The 20752-nt window shown below is 37.6% G+C and overlaps 1 protein-coding gene and 1 pseudogene across 1 annotated transcript in view; one reads left to right on the forward strand and one right to left on the reverse strand.

Moving 5' to 3' along the window:
- Window positions 1–20752, forward strand: part of LOC145252635 (LHFPL tetraspan subfamily member 7 protein-like) — a 286579-nt gene that overhangs the window by 170535 nt on the left and 95292 nt on the right. The gene's annotated exons all lie outside the window — the stretch shown is intronic.
- On the reverse strand, window positions 6935–7076 carry LOC145252973 (U2 spliceosomal RNA; annotated as a pseudogene).

Here is a 20752-nt window from a genome sequence, read left to right on the forward strand (position 1 = left end):
TTATAATCATAATTCATAACAACCCAAAATTAAAATAAAGATCAACTTCAATTTATATATGTCAATAATAATAATAATAATAATAATAATAATAATAATAATAATAATAATAATAATAATATCAAATAAAAAACGTCCAAAATGGAATTTAAAAAGATCAACTTTAAATTAAACGCGTTCAACTTCAAATTTAAGAAAAGTCAGTTTTTAATTAAAAGCAGGATTAGTTTCAATTTAGAATACTCAATTTAAAATGAAAAGCGATTACCATAAAATCAAAAAAGCTCAAATCGCAATTTAAAAAACACAACTTTCAATTAAAAGCCTTAAAACTGCATTCTCAGCCATCCGTAGTTGTTGTCGTCTCACCACATTTTGGTCAAGTAAACCTCTGGCACGCTTTGAGTGGGATTGAAACCACTATCTTCAGACAATGTTCATCGCGAACTGGCGCAGTTGATAGAGACATTGAATCTCTACAGTTCAAGATGAACATTGTCTGAAGATAGCGGGTTCAATCCCACCCAAAGCATGCCAGAGGTTTACTTAGCCAAAATGTGGTGAGACGACAACAACTACGGATGGCAGTGATGGCTGAGAATGCAGTTAGGACATTCGAAGTTCCTATCCATCGCGGTTACCCCCTGACGAAGGCCAGAGTAATAGTTGGCCGAAACGTTGTGAATAAAACAAACCAATAAAAGTTGAAAAAACTACTACTAATAAAGATGAGAATAATAGTCTGAAATAAAAATAGATTAATATATATAATACTCATCTCAAAAATGAATTCCAATTAAGGAATAATATATATACATAATCCCAGTTGTACTTTATGATCTGGGGTGCATCAATTGGAGAGCGTCATTGCTGCTAAAAATTGAAACATTTCAAAATCTATCTATATATCTATAAAAGTGAACGTGTCTGCGTGTGTGTCTGTGTACATTACCCTACGCAATAACTCTGTCAATTTTAAGTCTACAGACTCGAAATTTGATATACAGGGTACTGAGATTTGGAAAAATCTTTGTGTTTTCAGCCAAAAATTTGGCTGTTAAAGGGTCAAAGTTCAACGATTTGACCTTTGAAAACTCTACCAAACTCATCCGCCAATTTTGGGTCTAAACACATGAAATTTTAAATATAGGTTCCCTGGACATGGATCAAACTTAATAATGTGATTTGAGCCCCAAACTATAAATGTTACGGAGTCATAATAGGGGTTAAATTAAAAAAAATGACCGCTTTTTTTTTCTTTGCTCAACATACACCTCTAAACACCCGGGCAACGCCGGGCTGAAATGCTAGTGATAAATATAATGAAATTCACGACTGATAGCAGACCCATCGCTCACATTCCAATCACAGGACTTCATCAGATCGCAACTCTAACACGAGTCAACTCTGTAATCAAGAGCAAGGAAGTAAATCTATTTGGTCTAAAGCTGGATTATCCAAAATATGCCTAGAATGGATGATAGAAAACGAACGCAAGGGAGGCTGGCGTGATAACGTTTAGGTTTGGCCACAACTAAGTTTAAATCAACTTAATTATGGAACAAAAACCAGAATCAATGGAAAGTACTTTCTCATAGCAGTGCAAAATCGAATCTAGCAGCACATCTTAGGAACATATACCTGCCAGAACAGTTGGACAAATGTCATACACCATCCATGATAACTATATGATTCCTACAACTATGTACCTAGAAAACGGAGCTGTTACGTTGTCGTATCGTAAAATGAGCGTTTGTTGCATTGTCTACTTATAAAGGATTGTTACGTTGTCTTATCATAAAGGATTGAGTTAATGTCGTTGTGTGTGTGTGTGTGTGTGTGATCGTCTAGTGGTCGTTCTATTACATATGTTTATATGTATGTGATATGTCATGTATCTTCAACATACCTTCTGCCATTTCGTTGGTCCATCTGAAGATTCTCGTCTGGGAGGGAGACTTGATACCTGTTTTTGGGGACGAAGATTTATTTCACTCCAAGACAAGAAATTGGTTCTATAGTTTTTTTATTCACCTTCCAGTTTGTTCGCAGAAAATTGGAAAGTGAATTTGGCCTGTATTGTTTTTTTTCTAGGTCTTATTTCTACCACGTCAGCGTTCGCCTCCCCCCCTAGCGAAGAGGACGAGACAATGGCGAAGCCGTCCGCTCACTTCCAGATCCCAAACAAATCTCTTCGATTCAGATAACCTGATAACATGACTCACATGCAATCCAATCAGCTGATCTTGACTTCCGGTCAACGTGTCTACACTGACTCCCCTTGTCTCTCTCTAACATTCCTTCCCCCCATTATTTATAAAAATGTATGACGAAGCTCTAACAGGAGCTATTAAACATGACATAGTGATATGGGACAAGAAAGAGAAAGAAGTAACCTTAGTAAAAGTCAGTGTCCACAATGATGATAAGTTAAACAAAGCTGAGATGGAAAGGATAACGAAATACTAAGGTCTTATGTATGACATGAAAAGAAACTGGAATCTTAGAAAGATCGTCATCATTCCATTAATTATAAAGCAACATAATACACGAAGAAGAATTTCTAAAACTACATAGAAAATATATCCGGCCGAGCAAGTGCGAGAGAGATACAAATAATTGTATTTAAAAGGACAGTTAGAATCTTAAAGCGATCTCTCGATTGGAATGTATGAAATAGCGGATGAATGTCTGGACGCCCAATTCCCGGCTAAAAATTAAGAATGTTGAAAAAAAAAGGAAGAAAAAAGAAAACTAACCAGAGATAGCGATAAAAAAGAGCTAAAGACGGACGGTGCCAAATCAGTAAGCAGGCCAATAGCGGGGAGGGGATGGGGAGAGAAATGCTGATCACGTGACGGATGCAGAGAAAAGAATGATTATTATAAAAACTCAAAATAGTTTTTTTAAATTTCATCCTAGTTTGTGCTGTTTGTTAGTTGATTTCAATGTAACAATCGATTAATAATAACGCAAGAAAATAATGATTGAATACATGATTATGAAATGTGATGTGAGTTTTCTGTCAGTTATGAATCTTATCATATGATTTTGATTTGAGAAACGCACACACGCACACACGCGCGTACGTGAAGCAGTCCTATGCGGTTATTAATATCAGATGTCACATATAGAATAATTTCACAGTTACATAAAAAATAGAATACAGACACTTGGAATACTTAAAATATTTTTTGGGGGGTATTTCTACAACATTTCGTCCGATATAACCTTAGCCCTTATTCTAGCGCATCTTGTCGAACTCGGGAATTTTTACTTCAAACTCAGAAATCTGTACGAAATTTCGAACTGAATCCTTCATTCAATTCACGGGAATAGATTGTTCTCGTCCCGTCAGCCATCACCGGGCAGATACCTTAAGTCATTTTTACTTATATTCTAAGAATCGACTGTAAATAAGATTGAAGCTCTAACCTCCAAAATGCTATCTCTTAGAAGTAATTAGTACTTAACTCTTTAGCTGTTGCGCAATGGATTCATGGCTGATGGAACGAGGGCAATCTCCTTACTTGGATTAAATAAATATTTCCGTTCGAAATTCCGTTGAGATTTCCGAGTTCGATATTAGGATTCGTGAGTTGGTCAAGATGTACCTGAAGAACGCCGTAGGTTACATCTGCCTAAACATTGTAAGATAAGAAAAGTAATCCGAAAAAAAAAAAAAAATTAAAATGCAAATTATCAATCCTCATCCAAAAATGTTCAAAACATAGATTATTGAAATTGCTGTTATCGTGTTGAATATTGTTTTCACAACGTTTCTGCCGATCTAACCTCTGAATTTCTTAAGTCGCATTCAATAAACCTCGGGTATCTTTATGTCGAATTCGGAAATCTGTACGGAGTTTAGAAAAAAACAAAAAAAACAAAAAAAAAAACAACCTTTAACACCTGATGTGTGACGTCAATGATAAAATCAATAATTTCACCTGAGACCGAATTATTGAAAAGACCGTTCAATTGAACTTCAAATTAGAAAAAAAAGTTGAATTTCAGATCATAAAATAATAATGTTAAAGTAATCAATCATATGTCAAAATAACCCCCACGCACTAAACAAATTGGTAACCGTGGTGAGTCACCAATAAGCGGCTCGATTTAAATAACGTTTTAATCTCCGCTCACATGTGTAGCGTGTCTGTGGGCAATTACTTTGCTCGCGAATGGGATTTTAGATTGGCCAACGTCGAAGCGATTGACGATGAATATCAGCAGGGGGTGATGAGTCAATTAATATTGAAGGATCAAAGAAAAAATTCATAAACGGATTGAAAAGCAACACTTGCAAGGAAATTGACATCGGATCAAAAAAGTTGATTCATAATTCTGTTTTTTTTTATTTTGAATTTTAATTTGATATTCTGGCAATCATACTATGAGGTACTTTCAATAAGATTCCAGACTTTTTTCTATACACGTTTCCAGACATTTTTATACAAGTTTACAGACATTTTATACAAATTTCCAGACTTTTTTATACAAGTTTCCAGACTTTTTTGTGCAAGTTTCCAGACTTTTTTTATACAAGTTTCCAGACTTTTTTGTGCAAGTTTCCAGACTTTTTTTATACAAGTTTCCAGACTTTTTTATACAAGTTTCCAGACTTTTTTTTATACAAGTTTACAGACTTTTTATACAAGTTTACAGACATTTTATACAAATTTCCAGACTTTTTTATACAAGTTTCCAGACTTTTTTCTACAAGCATTTAAAATTGTCGTAGACTCTTGAAAATTCAGTATGCTATTGCTATACATCTTCCTCAGATGACTGACGCTATGCATCTCAAATGACTTCCTCAGATGGTCAGTTGACTGATAAATTTTTATGATTTCACGTGTAAATGAACAGCTATAACAGGAATTGGAATACATCTTACTAAAGCCTGATTGTCACGGCTGGTGAATTTCAAAAATGCAATCTAGACTTGAGGACATTTTAGAAGAACGATATGCAATAAAATTCTGTTTTAAACTTAAAAAAAAATGCTATGAAAACGCGTGGAATGCTTCAGACTGCTTCCGAACCATCTTGCATGAACCGAGCACCAGTTTTTGAGTGGCATAAGAGATTCAAGGACATCAGGGAGTCTGTAAGGAATGGTGAGAGGTGTGGGAGGAATAAGGAAGTCAGAACACCAGAGTTGATTGGCCAAATAAAGAATTTCATGCATAAGGACCGTCGTGTATCTATAAAGACAAAGTAAAGTTTAATGTCAGTGTGGGAACTGTACACACAATTATTCGCGAGGCAGCGAAGATGCGGAAAATTTATGCGAAGTTTTTCCCAAGTTCATCATAAAGAAAAACGTTCTCATAATCAAGATGGGCACCTCACTCTCCTCATAGTCCATATCTTGCTCCATGTGACTTTGTTTAATCCCTATGCTCAAGGAAAACTTTAGCGGCTGCCATTATGAGACAATTGAAGAGATGAAAGAGGCTGCGATGAGGATCACTGACACGCTCACACAAGAGGACCTCATGGAGCCTTTCAGGAGTTGTTGGAATGATACAACAAGTGAATTGCAGCCAGAGGAGATTACTTCGAAAGTGATTAGAGTTTCATGTGTGTACTATAAAGTGCCCATACGGAAATAGTCTGGAAACTTATTGAAGGCACCTTGTAACTTGCCACATAAATTATTTCCAAGGAAATACAGCTGAGAAGTTAGTAAAAACCATTTTTTATTTGCGTAAAAATAGGTACTTATGCAAAATATGAATTGTGCTTTATTTTAGATAGATCTCCAAGTTAAAGTCAATTATTATGGTATCTTTTGTTTGTTAAATTGTTAGATGAAAGTACAGAATAATTACTAAACGCCATACTCTCCCCTATGTTTAGAATGCGTTTCTAATTAACTAGCCTGGGTGTGGTAGTAGGCAGGCAGGCTCGAACCCGTATCACGAAGGAGGAAAAGAAAGTAAAAAAATAAAATAAAACGTGACGCGTTAGCTGTTGCGTCCATCGTCAAACTGGAAGTGACGTAGGTTTAAATTAAGGCTAGAGAATCGAAAAGAGGCGATTACTTTCGAAACTATCAACGAAAAAAAGCGATCCCTCCCCGTAGAAAAGTGCCCAGATGAGGATGAAGGAATGAATGTCTTTAGACAATTTTTCTATATTTGTTGTCCGAAGGGTCGAGCTTTAAAATGATACTAATCTCGTGAAAATTCGTCGCCTCTGTCGAAAGTTTTTGCGAGACATATATACATACATACATTTAAACAGACAGGTAAAATTTATATCATAGACAACGCCATTATTTCCGTATTCTTAATAGGTATCAAAAATATTTAATAGAAGCTTGAACCTTTTAAAATTTGCGTAAATATCGAGCAGCCATCTTTGTTTAGCCAGTTATTAAGGTGAACAAAAAGGCTGCTTTACTCATAATCTGTATCTATGAAATCTTTAAAAGCTTATAAATTCTATTAAATGAAAATAAGTGGATTTTTTTACTAATTTTCAACAGTATTTTCTTTTCAAATGATTTATGTCGGCAATGGTAATATTTACCGACTTTTTTTTTTTTTTAATTTTTCGTTAAACATTTTAAAAATTAAAAACGTATAGTAAATCAATCAATGATCATATTTTGGAAACGATATTAGATGAGTGTGTAAGATTTATTAAAACACAAGGCCGATAGCCATTCGTCGTGTGCTCTCGTGTAATGAATGAATGTGTGAATGTAGGATTGACATGAAATTCTTAAAGATAAACTAAAATGACCGAAAAATGGGCTGAAATGACTTAAATAAATAAAAAGTAAATGACTTAGAATGACTTTAATGAACTTAAGGATGAATTGAATGACCTTAAGAATTCTTAAAAAATACCTGGAATCCTTCAAAAACAAATTGAATGATCTGGAGAATGACTTGAATGGCTTTGAGACTGACTGGTTGTAAAGTGCGTGATCATTTTACATTAAATTAATAGAGAAAAGTGATCCCCCATTTTATATCACAAAGTTACAAACATAAGTACAGCATGCAGTAAGAACAGATACTACACTTTGATCTTGGCCAAAAGGCCTAGAAAAGGGTATTTATTTGTTCCCCCACGGAGAAAATTAGGCACAAGGCCGATTTTTAAAGTGAGTAGTGAAGGGGAAATGGGGACCAACTCCCCGGGGAGTAGGGGGAACTGGATAGTGACAATTGGTATGAATGATTGCCCCTACATTGACCAAGGTCTTATATGTGAGGTTTCCCCTACATATGGTCTTTGCTTGCAGTATCTGCCGGAACAGATACTACGGTATTTATTTGCTCCCCCACCGAGCAAATTAGGCACAAGGCCGATTTTTAATGTGAGGAGTGAAAGGGAAATGGGGACCAACTCCCCTGGGAGTAGGGGAGCTGGATAGTGACAATTGGTATGAAGGGTTGCCCCTACATTGACCAAGGTCTTATCTGTGGGGTCGCCCCCACATGGGGTCTTTGCTTGCAGTATCTGCCGGAACAGATGGTATTTATTTGCTCCCCCACCGAGCAAATTAGGCACAAGGCCGATTTTTAATGTGAGGAGTGAAGGGAGGGGGAAGGGGAAAAGGGGACCAGCTCCCGAGAGGTGGGAAATGGGAGCTGGTTAAAGGTCAGGCATGTGGGGTTGCCCCCACATCTGGTCTTTGCTAGTCATAGCTAGTCATAGCTTGCAGTATCTGCCGGAACAGATGGTATTTATTTGCTCCCCCACCGAGCAAATTAGGCACGAGGCCAATTTTTAATGTGAGGAGTGAAGGGAGGGGGAAGGGAAAAAGGGGACCAGCTCCCGAGAGGTGGGAAATGGGAGCTGGTTAAAGGTCAGGCATGTGGGGTTGCCCCCACATCTGGTCTTTGCTAGTCATAGCTAGTCATAGCTTGCAGTATCTGCCGGAACAGATGGTATTTATTTGCTCCCCCACCGAGCAAATTAGGCACAAGGCCAATTTTTAATGCGAGGAGTGAAGGGAGGGGGAAGGGAAAAAAGGGACCAGCTCCCGAGAGGTGGGAAATGGGAGCTGGTTAAAGGTCAGACATGTGGGGTTGCCCCCACATCTGGTCTTTGCAAGTCATAGCTTGCAGCATCTGCCGGAACAGATGGTATTTATTTGCTCCCCCACCGAGCAAATTAGGCACAAGGCCGATTTTTAAAGTGAGGAGTGAAGGGAGGGGGAAGGGAAAATGGGGACCAGCTCCCGAGAGGTGGGAAATGGGAACTGGTTAAAGGTCAGGCATGTGGGGTTGCCCCCACATCTGGTCTTTGCTAGTCATAGCTAGTCATAGCTAGTCATAGCTTGCAGTATCTGCCGGAACAGATACTACACTTTGATGGTATTTATTTGCTCCCCCACCGAGCAAATTAGGCACAAGGCCGATTTTTAATGTGAGGAGTGAAGGGAGGGGGAAGGGAAAAAGGGGACTAGCTCCCGAGAGGTGGGAAATGGGAGCTGGTTAATGGTCAGGCATGTGGGGTTGCCCCCACATCTGGTCTTTGCTAGTCATAGCTTGCAGCATCTGCCGGAACAGATGGTATTTATTTGCTCCCCCACCGAGCAAATTAGGCACAAGGCCGATTTTTAATGTGAGGAGTGAAGGGAGGGGGAAGGGAAAATGGGGACCAGCTCCCGAGAGGTGGGAAATGGGAGCTGGTTAAAGGTCAGGCATGTGGGGTTGCCCCCACATCTGGTCTTTGCTAGTCATAGCTAGTCATAGCTAGTCATAGCTTGCAGTATCTGCCGGAACAGATGGTATTTATTTGCCCCCCCACCGAGCAAATTAGGCACAAGGCTAATTTTTAATGTGAGGAGTGAAGGGAGGGGGAAGGGAAAAAGGGGACCAGCTCCCGAGAGGTGGGAAATGGGAGCTGGTTAAAGGTCAGGCATGTGGGGTTGCCCCCACATCTGGTCTTTGCTAGTCATAGCTAGTTCTAGCTAGTCATAGCTTGCAGTATCTGCCGGAACAGATGGTATTTATTTGCTCCCCCACTGAGCAAATTAGGCACAAGGCCGTTTTTAATGTGAGGTAAAAACCAGCTCCCCTAAAAGTAGGCAAAAAGGGGGCACTCTGGTTACCAAAAATAATAATTGTCCCAGTATAGAGGGTTTCCCCTCCATTGACTGGTACAAATTATCTTAAGTGCAGCATCTGCCGGAACAGATGGTATTTATTTGCTCCCCCACTGAGCAAATTAGGCACAAGGCCGTTTTTAATGTGAGGTAAAAACCAGCTCCCCTAAAAGTAGGCAAAAAGGGGGCACTCTGGTTACCAAAAATAATAATTGTCCCAGTATAGAGGGTTTCCCCTCCATTGACTGGTACAAATTATCTTAAGTGCAGCATCTGCCGGAACAGATGGTATTTATTTGCTCCCCCACTGAGCAAATTAGGCACAAGGCCGTTTTTAATGTGAGGTAAAAACCAGCTCCCCTAAAAGTAGGCAAACAGGGGGCACTCTGGTTACCAAAAATAATAATGGTCCCAGTATAGAGGGTTTCCCCTCCATTGACTGGTACAAATTATCTTAAGTGCAGCATCTGCCGGAACAGATGGTATTTATTTGCTCCCCCACTGAGCAAATTAGGCACAAGGCCGTTTTTAATGTGAGGTAAAAACCAGCTCCCTTAAAAGTAGTCAAAAAGGGGGCACTCTGGTTACCAAAAATAATAATTGTCCCAGTATAGAGGGTTTCCCCTCCATTGACTGGTACAAATTATCTTAAGTGCAGCATCTGCCGGAACAGATGGTATTTATTTGCTCCCCCACTGAGCAAATTAGGCACAAGGCCGTTTTTAATGTGAGGTAAAAACCAGCTCCCCTAAAAGTAGGCAAAAAGGGGGCACTCTGGTTACCAAAAATAATAATTGTCCCAGTATAGAGGGTTTCCCCTCCATTGACTGGTACAAATTATCTTAAGTGCAGCATCTGCCGGAACAGATGGTATTTATTTGCTCCCCCACTGAGCAAATTAGGCACAAGGCCGTTTTTAATGTGAGGTAAAAACCAGCTCCCCTAAAAGTAGGCAAAAAGGGGGCACTCTGGTTACCAAAAATAATAATTGTCCCAGTATAGAGGGTTTCCCCTCCATTGACTGGTACAAATTATCTTAAGTGCAGCATCTGCCGGAACAGATGGTATTTATTTGCTCCCCCACTGAGCAAATTAGGCACAAGGCCGTTTTTAATGTGAGGTAAAAACCAGCTCCCCTAAAAGTAGGCAAAAAGGGGGCACTCTGGTTACCAAAAATAATAATTGTCCCAGTATAGAGGGTTTCCCCTCCATTGACTGGTACAAATTATCTTAAGTGCCGCATCTGCCGGAACAGATGGTGTTTATTTGCTCCCCCACTGAGCAAATTAGGCACAAGGCCGTTTTTAATGTGAGGCAAAAACCAGCTCCCCCAAAAGTAGGCAAAAAGGGGGCACTCTGGTTACCAAAAATAATAATTGTCCCAGTATAGAGGGTTTCCCCTCCATTGACCGGTACAAACTATCTTAAGTGCAGCATCTGCCGGAACAGATGGTATTTATTTGCTCCCCCACCGAGCAAATTAGGCACAAGGCCAATTTTTAATGTGAGGAGTGAAGGGAGGGGGAAGGGAAAGGGGGCATCAACTCCCGAGAGGTGGGAAATGGGAGCTGATTAAAGGTCAGGCATGTGGGGTTGCCCCCACATCTGGTCTTTGCTAGTCATAGCTAGTCATAACTTGCAGTATCTGCCGGAACAGATGCTACACTTTGATCCCGGCTCAAAATCCAAGAAAGCTTAAAAAGCTAAGAACAGCATCTATTAACAACAGACCTTTGATCTTAACCAAAAAGGCCAAACACAAATGTGTTACGGACAGACGACAGACCGACCGACGGAACGACGGAGTGACTTATGGAGCCGCTTGCACGCGACTAATAACTTTCCAAATAAATGAAGAAGTAGAAAACTAAAGATTCTATTAGAATTTGAAAAGTAAAACTAGGTACACGGGTCAGTGTAATGCTATTAGGCGCAATAGATGGATTAGAACCCCGGGTGTCGACAGCGTTATTTAAGATCAAAAGTTTGGTTAGTAATGACAAAGTGAAAACATCCCTCTGTCCATCACGTTAGTATGTTGAACGCATAAGCATCAGAAAGGTTTTATTGTCTGGAAATTACAAACATTGAAAACAGAACTGACATCAAACGACGTAATGACTTTTAATTAAAAAGTTGATTTTTGGCACCTGAAGATAAGAAAATTGTTAAACAGATCACCCAGGCGCGAAAAAAACAAACAAACAAACAAACAAACAAACACAAACCCGGCAAATAAACAAACACATCAAGAAGAGAGAAGTTTGAGAGAAGGTAGACTATTCGGGTATGAAGAGATGTGAAATATTTCTATTTGTGAATCTTTCGCTTTTTTCTGAGAGTTATCATGTGTGGGTCATATACTATAAAAGATTAAAAAATAACCCCGTAAGCATTGTTGAAGTGCAAATAATGCGCTGTCTTTAGTTTTAACTTCTACAAGTGCTGTTATTCAAAAAATAGCCGACTCCAGTAAGAATAAAGAGACCAATATAAGTGCAACGCCTGGCATTGCTACGTGTCAGCTATACAACAGGACTCTAGCTTTTAAGACAGGCAGAGAAGCCAAGAAAGGAGAAGTCTCTTTGAAAGGTGAACTATTCGTGGATGAATAGATGTGCAAAGTTCGAAAGTCTGTTTGTTCATTAGTGAAGGAATTTAACGAAAAACAAATGTAACAAAAAGATTGCCTTGCTGTCTATTCCAAGGAAAGCAACTCCGATGAGAAACGAAAAATCAAATTATATTACCTCCTTTGAACTTAAAACTTCATATATAAAATAGTTTAGTAACGTGTAATTTTTTTTGTTTCCAAGGGTGATACGTATACTGAAAAGGAAGAAGAAAAACAAAAACAAAAACAAACACGCAAGCATTAATAAACCGCACATGATCACGTGTTGTCTTTATGTATAACTTTTAAGAAGGAAACAACAGGAAACAACAGCAACGAGAAGAACGGGATTAACATAATTGTGACGCCAAACTGCTACGTGTCATCTATGCAACATGATTCGAACTACCTCTGTTCAGATGATATACTAGAGGCAAACACACACACACACACACACACACACACACACACACACACACACACACTCTCTCTCTCTCTCTCTCTCTCTCTTATTTAATGTCTCAATGTCCCTCTCTTGCGCATTCGTATTTTGACACAATCTCTTACACGTGAATGGCTGATATTATTTTTTATCGCAATTTCTAAATTTAAACACATATATGACTCCAGTTCAAAACATCTGGAAACCCTTTTCTGTTTTTTTTTCTTTCTACTGCAATGAAATAAATTATTATCACCAGGAAGCATTCGGCTATTGCGTACACAATTTACCTTTTAAATTAAAAACAAATTACAGAGCAATGAATAAATGGTCAAATATTTGGACGATTAATACGTGACAGTTTTTTAAGATCGAACTCGCAGCGTAATGAGTTTAAGATTGGCTTGGAATAATTTTTTAGAGCCATACCCAAATAATTTAATTGATTACCCGTGCAGACTATTAAGTTACTTGGTTATAGTAAAGATTGTCTGCTGTTTTAGACTTCTGGTTTCTGTTCCGCAGACGGGACGACGGTGACAAGCAAGAAATGATCATATAAAAATATGTTAAATGTACAGATATTTTCTCAAATGTAAAAAGTACATTTGTAAGGGAATTATGTATACATTTTAGTTTTACTGGTAGTTTAAAATCAATAACGTTTATTATTTTATCATTAATATCAGTGATAGAAAATTTTGTTTTAAACAAAACGAAATTAAAAAATAAAAAAAGACAATTCAAAGAATCGTTTTTGGCACTAGAAAACAGGCACAAAGTTTTCCGATTTCGATACCGATTGCGATACCCCGAACAGTTCCGATTTTTTCGATTTCTGATTCCCTGTAATTGTTCCAACACTTGAGATATATCATTTCTTTAACATAGAAATTAATTTCAACTCTATATAATGTATTATACTTTTTACGCTAATATTTTCACGACTAATTTCACTAAAAAGAGAATTTATTTATCCGCAAAGCTAGAGATAAACAAAGATCATCACAAAGTGAAAAATAAAACTAATAAAGAATAGGGGCTTGTGTCTCAAAAGAAGGACCACTTGATACAGGCATCGTTTTAGACCGCTTGACCAACGGGTCAGTACGTTAAGACGAAGCCGATTCCCGATTCGAATTCTGATTTCAATCCTGTACGAATTTCATTTTTTACTGTGGCGTTCTTTATTTATCCACGGCCCCGCGGATAAATAAAGTATATTGTTTACTGAAATAACTCGTAAATTTAAATACATTTTGAATGAACATTTTTAGATAGATATACCTCCATTTCAATTTCTCAGCGCGATATCTGGGCAGGAGCTGCTAAAAACAGTCTATCCTGCCTTGACAGAGTACAAAATAGACTTCGTGGCTTGGTGGGGGATGACCTTTTCTCTTCCCTGCAACCTCTCTCCCACAGAAGAGACGTTGCGAGCCTGTCTCTGCTTTATCGTTATTGCCATGGAAAGTGCTCGTCTGAGCTCCATTCTCTGCCCCTTCCCGCCAATCTTTCATGAAAAATACCCGACTAGCTGAAACCACTGTCAATAATTTTCCCCACTCCTTATCTGTGCCTAAATCAAAACGTAGATTCCATGAACAAAGCTTCTTTCTCAGAATTGCACGGCTGTGGAACTCTCTGCTGCTTGCCTGTTCCCCCCCCCGAATTCAACTTGGATGTCTTCAAGTCCAATACAAACAAATTCCTGATGAATCGCCCCTTTAAGTAATGACACCTATCAAATCCCCAATACTAACTATTACTACGATACTATTCCACTGATTAGTGTACACACAATAACGCTTATCCCCGAGTGGCTCCTGGGCCTTGATAAGCGGTGACCCCCATGTAAAAAAAAAACAAAACATGACTACACCACGAGTATTGTTTCAATCTATCAGCGTATTTGCATACATAGTTTAACATAATAACGGCTAGCATTTGTACGTTCATTATTATGATCTATACTTCTTTCAGATCTTACGTGCTACAGCTTGAGTAAGTGTTCATACCAGTCGGGGATACGTCCTCGACAATCAGTTCAACAATGGTTTTGGCGTGTTTCTGTTCAATCCTAGGAAGTCTACCTTCCCAGGCTTTATCTTCTCTCTGAGAAAAGGGTTATTTTTATTGCTAATCACGTGGAGCAGCTCAACCCAGGAATGTCAACCGGGCTGCTCAGACATTCTTGTAGGATAGAGTGCGCTAAACCTAGTGCGCTGGTGTTTTTAAAAACCACACCTGTGTCTAACACGCGTTGGGATGAGGTAAATAAATGTTTTTCTCAGATGAGTTTATTTTTCAACTTTTTATAATTTTACTTATTAAAACAAATACGCACATTTATTTGTTCGTTATATATCTACGATAACTCCTTTCTTACACACACGCAGTTTAATTATAAACTTAGATCTGAACACAGACACGCGTGTGCTAACGTGCGCAGCCCCCCTCTCTCTCTCTGTCTTATTTGATGTCTCAATGTCCCTCTCTTGCGCATTCGTACTTTGACACAATCTTTTACACGTGAATGGCTGATATTATTTTTTATCGCAATTTCTAAATTTAAACACATATATGACTCCAGTTCAAAACTTCCGGAAACCCTTTTCTTTCTTTCTTTCTTTCTTTCTTTCTCCAACGCAGTAAATTAAAAATAATAATATAAAAATTGCTTCGCAATTTCTCTCGCTTCTGTTTGTATATAGCCCCCCTCCTGCTTTCTCACCACCGGATGCATTCTTTTTCATTTTATCGGGGTCCTTTCCTATTTTCACTATACTCATTTTGCGATATGCTTTCGTTAAGATAATACCAAGTTTGGCTTTTGCTTGTCTTAGGAAGGAACCTAATCTTAGCAAAGTCATATGAGTTAAATAAAGTCTAACTTCACAGAAACACTTATTTTAAGTCATTGCGAATAATGAAAAGTATTTATTACTAGCTGAAGTACCCGGCGTTGCCAGGTTGTATATGATATATTTGAATATTTTATGCTTCGGGCCAAGATCAAAGTGTAGTACCTGTTCTGATGCTACACTTAAGAATATTTGTCTCGGTCGATGGAAGGAAAACCCTCTATACTGAGATAATTATTATTTTTTGTCCCTACCAGAGTGCCCCTTTTGCCTTCTTTTCGGGGTGCTGGTTTAACCCCACATTAAAAACGACATTGTGTCACATTTTGCTTTTGTGGGGAAGCAAATAAAAACTCGTAAATTAAATAAAACACAAATTCAAAATGGTGAATACATCTTTTTTCTGCTTTTTTTTTATTAAAATTATATTCACGGAAATTAACTATTCTACTGTAAGCGAGGAGTCGTTTTAAAAATAATGGCCAACAGAACTGAGAATTTGACCTTTGTCGTTCAAGATTTCCTTAAAAGTACGAACCGTGTTCGTCTTCGGTCGTGATGGATTTCATTCATTCATGCATTACAATGAATTTTGAACTTTGTTACGAAAACCGCAAAAAAGTGAGGAAAGGAATTTTACTCAAAATCTAATGATTATTATTTATTAGTTACGAAAAATTCTATTTTGCATGAAAATTAACGTCTATTTGGAGTTATAATTGCCTTAAAATTATTTGGATGCAGTAAATGCTTCAGGAAAACTTTCTAAAAAAAAAAAACAAACAACAAAATAGAATCACGAACACGCATGCGCAAATTTGTAAAAAAAATTTTATCAGAGAAATAAACCTGCATTTTATATTGTCATAATGTTCTATGTAAGAAAACTTTATCTGAAAAATTAAAAGTAATAAAAACACGCGCATTCGGAAAAAATTGCAGTTTTCTTTTTAGTATATATATATACATATATATATATATATATATATATATATATATATTTCTAGGTATGTTTTCGTAAGTGTAATGTAATATCTGAAAAAAAAAAAACCGCACGCATTCGGAACGCTAGAATTTTTGGTACTTGTTCAGTGTACGAATTATGCTGAAATAATAATGGTATTATTTAGAAAGCCATTCTTAACATGAGGAGGGTTTTTTTCAAATATTTTGCCCTTTCACCTAACAATTTAATTAAAAAGAAATATATCATATAAATTTAATCCTATCTGAAATGTAACACTGTAAAAACACCGAATATTTATTAATAAATACATTTATTAATAATTGTTAATCTAATCGTTCAAAGAATAATAATAAAAAAGATATATAGGTATGCCTTCGTATATTTGAATTAATGTCTGCAATGCTTATTTTTATAAAAATAACGAAAAACGCATTCGGAAGCGTTAGAATTTTTGATTTGAAAGTAATATTTGTCTAATCGATAAATGAATAAAAAAGATATATAGGTTTTTATTTGTATTTACAAATTCAAAACCACGAGTAGAAATTATATATTATTTTTAATTCTTTATTCATTAATACAATATACAAAAGGAGTTGGTGTCATCAGCGCATAAAAACAAAATGTCAGCTAGTGGAAATAGACATTTTGCATGTAAATTTGCTGATGTCTGTATGTCGATATACATGCATGTAAACAAAGATATTATTCGCTATAAACCATCCTTGGTGCATGAATATTTTTTTTTACAAGGAGATCACCACTATCAAGGCCCGGATGCCACTCAGGGATAAGGGTTATTACATGTACAGTACGTTGTACGTTAGTGTTGAGATTTCATAAAGTGTCTGCTAAAGGGGGCGGTTCATCAGGAATTTGTTTACATTGGATTTGAAGACATTCAAGTTGTAGTCAGGTGAAAAGCAGGCAGACGGAACAGAGTTCCACTGGCATGCTGTTCTAAGAAAGAAGCTGTGTTCATGAAATCTACGTTTTGATTTGGGCACAGATAGAGAGTGGGGAAAATGTTTGACAGTGGCTTCAACTAGATGGGTGTTTTTCGTGTAAGATTGGCGTGGGGGGACCAGAGATTGGAGCTCAGACGAGCACTTGCCATGGAAATAACGGTAAAACAAAGACAGGCTCGCAACGTCTCTTCTGTGGCAGAGAGGTTTCAGGGAAGAGAAAAGGGCATCCCCCACTAAGCCACGAAGTCTATTTTGTACGCTGTCAAGGCAGGATAGGCTATTTTTAGCAACTACTGGCCAGATATGGCAGCAGTATCCCATCATTGGACGTACTTGGTTTTTATATAGATAGAGAATTGCATCAGCAGATAGATATCTTCTGGAGCGGTAGAAGGATCCCACCATCTTTCCAGCGACCCTGGCAACAGACTTTATGTACGTGTTCCATTTCATATAAGGAGTAAAGGTCAAGCCCAGAAGTTTGTCAAAACATTGAGCTTCTCCTAGAGGAGAGCCATCCATTACAATTGATGCCAGATGGGGATCAGAGCGTTGATGGTGTAAATATAGGAGCTTAGTTTTAGGTGCATTAAAGGTAACCAGCCACGTCTTCCCCCACTGAACTACACGCTCGAGATCAGAGGAGAGAGAATCAGAGAGAACTTTGTCATTATTATTTCCTGAGAATTTTAGTGTTATGTGACAAATAGTTTAAGAGATTACCTGCTAGATGTGTACACACATCCATACATATATTGTTTTATTTATATAGATAAGTAATTATTTAAAGTTCACTTTAAGGAAAAGCAATTTATATGGGAAATACGAAAAGCGTCTAGCTAAAGCAATATTCATTCTTCTTGATTGAACATTCTACGGGGGGCTGATTGTGTTACAATAAAATAATGTGGATATATTTCCCCTTTTTTATCTCATAGCTATCTAAGTGGTCGTGGGGGCAACCGTATCCGACAACGGATTCGAATCTTTCCGCCAATGGTAACGTTTTATCTATCTACAATGATGATACAAAGCCAACCGTCGACCAGCAATTTACTTTAAAAAAATATTCGTTTGAAACTATAATTATCTCTGTCTCTCTCTCTGTTTTTCTCTGTCTGTCTGTCTGTCTGTCTGTCTGTCTGTCTGTCTGTCTCTCTCTCTCTCTCTCTCTCTCTATGTATAGTTTAGCCATGCTGACGATGGATGATAGAAACACGTGTGTTTATAGATAATTTTCATTCCCATAGAAATATTTAAGATATTTAAGTATTTAAATATTTTCAAAGAAAAAAAAGAATACGTTCCGTCAATAAAAAGTGGCGACGCGTTTATATACAAAACAAAGGGCAGATAATACCCTCATCATAGAGCTAGCGAAATTAAATACAAAAACAATGTTTCAAATATATCGCTAACAAAATAACAACAACAGATCTTCGCCAATGTTCGCACTCGCTAATTATCTAGATATGTTGTTGTCTTATCCAATGCTATTAGGCGCAGGCGAAACATGAACAAATTCCGCGGAATCTTTCACGTTTTATCTATTGGCTGGAAATACTTGATGCTTCGTCATGGCCATCAAGGGTATTTTTTTTTTTCGTGACGCCATCACTAGATGGGTTGCCTACCACGGCTTAAGAGAGTCCCATCTACCCTCGAAAGAAGGATAGACCGCTCCAGTTCCCAAAACTGTTTTTTTTTTTTATCTCGCAATACATACAGCGCCTCGCCTTCCAAAGTGGTCACCCATTTGGTACTGGCCAGGTTCAATGTTGCTTGACTTCGATGATCTGCCGACAATCGGTGTGTCAACGTGATTGTGCCGTATAACTAAAGTAAAGATCTAAATATATGATTGAAATATTCATATCGAATCTGCTAATTTCATTAGTAATTACATTTTGACGACATAAAAGGAAACAAAACATCCATCTTTGACTATTTATTACAAAGTGAAAGATTTCTTTCCGAATTAATTTTCACCCTGACGGTGGGGCCACGAATTCACTGACATAAACTCTATGCAGAGGAATATTCCTTTTGAAAACGGGACCACCTGTATGCCGTGAGTAGAAGGGGATGCTGGTTGTTAGGCATTCTTTCATTTCGGCCTTTACTTCATCGAGACAGGAGGTCGGACAGACCTGGTGCGATCAATTGGCTGGTCAAATCATGCCTTAGGATTTATGTTGATCCTCAACAGATTCGATTTGATTCAACAGAACCTTATTTCTCCTATGTATTTCCTGCCCCAACTCTCTGGTAAACCAAATCAGTATGCCCTGTATTTAAGAATTCAGGTGATCGATAATCTTCCTTGACAATCTATCTCTGCTGTATCGTTATTTTCATGGCAAGTGCTCGTCTGAGCTCTAATCTATGACCCCCCTCGCTAAACTTTCACGAAAAACACACGTCTAGCTGAAACCACTGTCACCCCCCACACTTTATCTGTGCTCGAACCTAAATTTAGATTCCATTTCTTAGAACTGCATGAGTGTTTTCCAGCTGAATGCATTTTGTCAGTCTTCAAGTCCAACGTAAACAAATTCTTGATGAACCGTCCCCTTAAGTAATCTAATTTACCAAATTTTAGCTACTAAGGATTACTACGATATTATCTCATTGACTACTGTACACTCAATAACCCTTATCCTCAAGTTGCCTCCGAGCCTTGATAAGTGGTGACTCCTATATAAAAAAAGGAAAAAATATTCTATACTAGAAGGCGGACACTGAAGGTCAATCACGCTGAGAACAAAGAAATTACCAATGCCAAAGAGTAATGTTTTCAAAGAAGCAATATTTTTCTTTAGGTAATGCTTTTATTGGAGTGGTGTTTTCTAGCTCTCACAGAAGACGGGGTTTTTATTGAGGATGAAAGTGTATTATCTCTGTATATATTTATAATTCAATACAACTTTTTTCAACACCTAGAGTAAATTCCGAGAGTAATTTTCACTGAGCTTTCTGTGAGAAAGCAATGTTTTCTGAAATCAATACATTCGGATATTCTAAGAGCAGTGACGTTTGGTATTTTTAGAACAATGTATTCTAAGAGCAAATCATTCTAGGAATATAAATTCTTGTTCACCCTGTAGAATATGACTTGACGTTATTTGGCATTAAATAAACCATAGATTGTTGATATGCCGTAAACCAAACCAAAGTAAAACAAACTATCTGAATTAATTTCAGCCGGCGGTGTAAGTCTGGGGTTGTTGTTGGACTTATTTGCTTGTATTATTTCTTCACAACTCTTGAATGATTTCTTCCGGGTTATATAAAAATGCACGCGCTATTTACTTTTGCGTGATGAGCCGAAAGCGCATACACACTCTTTATTATAATACTAGTAGGGCTACCCGGCGTTGCTCGGGGTATATGAAATTAAAAAGAAGTTAAATAATGTAACATGTTAATTTTAAAATTTCTATTACACCCTCTCTCCAGCTGAATCTGTATCTTTCTCTCTTTCCCTTTCCTTTTTATCGTCTTTCTCGGTAACTCTCTCTCTCTCTCTCTCTCTCTCTCTCTCTATCTTTCACCTAGCTCATTCCTTTCTCTTACTTTACTGTGTTGAAAAAATGTAATTCAGCGTTCCAGCAGTCTATCGCATTTATGGTTCCTTATCCTTTTGGTTAAGATGAGACATTTTAGCAAGGATCAAAGTGTAGTATCTCTATAGATATTTATAATTAAATAAATTGTTTTTCAAATTTGTGTTTTACTTAAGCAGGACAGCACCTAGAGTAAATGTGGTACTGTGGTGACTGAGATAGTTTTAGTTAAGAGTAGGGTAGACAATTTCA

Source organism: Euprymna scolopes, chromosome 29 (assembly GCF_053919585.1).
Source record: "Euprymna scolopes isolate OS-2025 chromosome 29, ASM5391958v1, whole genome shotgun sequence".
Classification (NCBI taxonomy): Eukaryota; Metazoa; Mollusca; class Cephalopoda; order Sepiida; family Sepiolidae; genus Euprymna; species Euprymna scolopes.